The sequence below is a fragment of the Palaemon carinicauda genome, chromosome 9 (assembly GCF_036898095.1).
Source record: "Palaemon carinicauda isolate YSFRI2023 chromosome 9, ASM3689809v2, whole genome shotgun sequence".
Classification (NCBI taxonomy): domain Eukaryota; kingdom Metazoa; phylum Arthropoda; class Malacostraca; order Decapoda; family Palaemonidae; genus Palaemon; species Palaemon carinicauda.
Genome location: NC_090733.1, coordinates 114,592,810 through 114,595,309, shown reverse-complemented (window position 1 = coordinate 114,595,309; position 2,500 = coordinate 114,592,810). Strand labels below are relative to the sequence as shown.

At 36.4% G+C, this 2,500-nt stretch overlaps 1 protein-coding gene across 1 annotated transcript in view; it reads left to right on the top strand.

Moving 5' to 3' along the window:
* Bub3 (mitotic checkpoint protein Bub3) overlaps positions 1-2,500 on the top strand; it is a 164,267-nt gene that overhangs the window by 129,628 nt on the left and 32,139 nt on the right. The window lies entirely within an intron of this gene.

Sequence of the window (2,500 nt, the reverse complement as noted above, 5' to 3'; positions counted from 1 at the left end):
ATGGGGTATAGCGGGACATGTCTTGGAGATGTGACGTTGATGATATTCGAGCAGAGAGAGAGAGAGGAGAGAGAGGAGAGAGAGAGAGAGAGGAGAGGAGAGAGAGAGAGAGAGAGAGAGAGAGAGAGAGAGAGAGAGTTCTAAGTTAATTTGCAGTTGTTGTTTCAATCCTTAATACCACATTAAAGATAGATCTACGATTGCTGTCAAAATATCGTATGAGAGAGAGAGAGAGAGAGAGAGAGAGAGAGAGAGAGAGAGAGAGAGAGAGAGAGAGAGAGAGAGAGAGAGAGAATCTTGGAAGTACACCCCGAACACTCCAATTCCCCACATGAAGGAAAAAGGTTCACACCAATTGATTCGATCATCACTATTTTCATTACAGTCACATCTCGAACTCGCTTCGCCTACCAAGTCAATTCGAACGCAAATTACAGTCTTCAGTGACCCTGACGGTTTGAGAAGGTCACTCGTATCTGGTGACCTCAAGAATATCTTTTTTTTTTACCGTACGGAGAATAAGACTTGGGAACGGAACCTGTAGTTCAAAATGTACTAATTTCTTTATAAAAAGTAGAATGGTAAATACTTTTAGTGTAGATAAAATAAGGTTTAAAACTTCTCTTAAAAAGCATTCATAAGTCAATATGTTTGTAATTTTGAAACATTTCGATGAATAGTAAAAGGTGCAATTGTGAATAAATGTTGACAAAAAATTATTCATGTAAATATATTATGATATATAGGCTATACAATATTATAAAATGCAAAAATTGTAAATGTATATTTCTTAATGAAAGCAAAAAAAAAAAAATCCTTTATAACTTTTGTTCTGAAGGTAACAAAGGAGTCTGCTGTGTATGATTTACAGTACACGTAGTACACTATGGCGGACATAAAACTCAACAACAACACTGTCCTTAGGATAATATTTGATGTGTTAATATGTGAAGAAGCTTTTGTCTTCCTGAGTGGTGCAGTTCTTCAGCTGAAGAGATCTACCGTCCAAATAGAAAAAAACTTTATGTTTATTCATGAAATACACTTATTAAACAATGTGGTTGTTTATTCTTTAATTCCAAGTCACGTATCCTGATCTCTAACGTATATAATCTCCTGTAACAGACTAAGCCAACTAACGAAAGAATTCCATTACTTCAGGATAGGCGCCTTCATCAACTGCCTTCTCCTTTTGGGCATTCACGTCACACACCAGAAGGGTAAAGCTAGCAGGGCGGATAATCTCGCACCCTTTGGCATTACCTGCTAAACACCTGGGAGAATATCTAATATTCTGAACAGTATTCTCCATTTCACGGTTGAATAATAATCAGTCTTGCTTTCTTGCATACAGATTTCCTGAGAAGTGGACGAAGGTCTGAAATAGTTGCTAGATTCATTTAGTTGTTTTGTCAAGGCCTCACTAATGGTTGATCTATTTACCTGTTAGATGGCTAAGGTTTTTTTTTTTTTTTTACTGTTTACTGAGGATTCTTATTACTTAACCCTTGGCAAAGTTTGTAACAGTTTTTCTAGGGGCTAGCCATGGATTCTAATAATTTTTTAAGCGCATTGATGATGTTGAAAACAAATCGAAGGGCGATCATATTAATAAAAAGAATTTACACAATATTCTAACTGCACAGAATCTTATACCGTCGAGAGTTCTTCCTTTTACAACGACGTAAACAAATATAGCTGTTGAAAATATTGAGCATAAATTTTGACCGTATAAGAGTGCCGCTTGAGGTTGACTAAGGTTTATAGCTGTTGGGAAAATGTTTCAAATAATTGGCTAAGGCTTCTAACTGCTGACCAAGACTTCTAATAGCCCTATACCGACAACAAGAGGGTGCCCGAACCTTGTCATCTTATTGCCTGGTGAGCCGATGTCCAGATCTCCCTTGGGGTAGCGCGAGGCTGCGTAATTTTAGGAGTAATTATTGATATTCCACGGTCGGTCATTTAGTCTCGTAATGCCACAACACTTATTTGCCTCAATTAGGAGATGACAACAATCCGACACTTTACAGCAGGTCATAATTAAACTTTTTTTTCTATTTCTTTTTGTTCGACTAATAAGAGGATACAATTCTCTCTCTCTCTCTCTCCTCTCTCTCTCTCTCTCTCTCTCTCTCTCTCTCTCTCTCTCTCTCTCTCTCTCTCTCTGGGATTGCTAGGTCAGTTGACTCCATACTTGCATGGATACATATATATAACCACGTGTAACCCTATTTAGAAATATACTGTAGCCTACAGGAGTGATGTTTTTTTTTTTTTTTTTTTTTTTTTTTTTAACAATTGCTCATAAACTAAAGTCACTTGAATCACACATGACAAAGTTAGTTATTCTAAAATATATCATGCTTAATTTTGGATATATTTTTCCCTTTCAAATCTTGTGTAAGCTCTCTATATAATAGGCAGCAAGTCTCTCTCTCTCTCTCTCTCTCTCTCTCCTCTCTCTCTCTGTATATATATATATATAATATATATATAT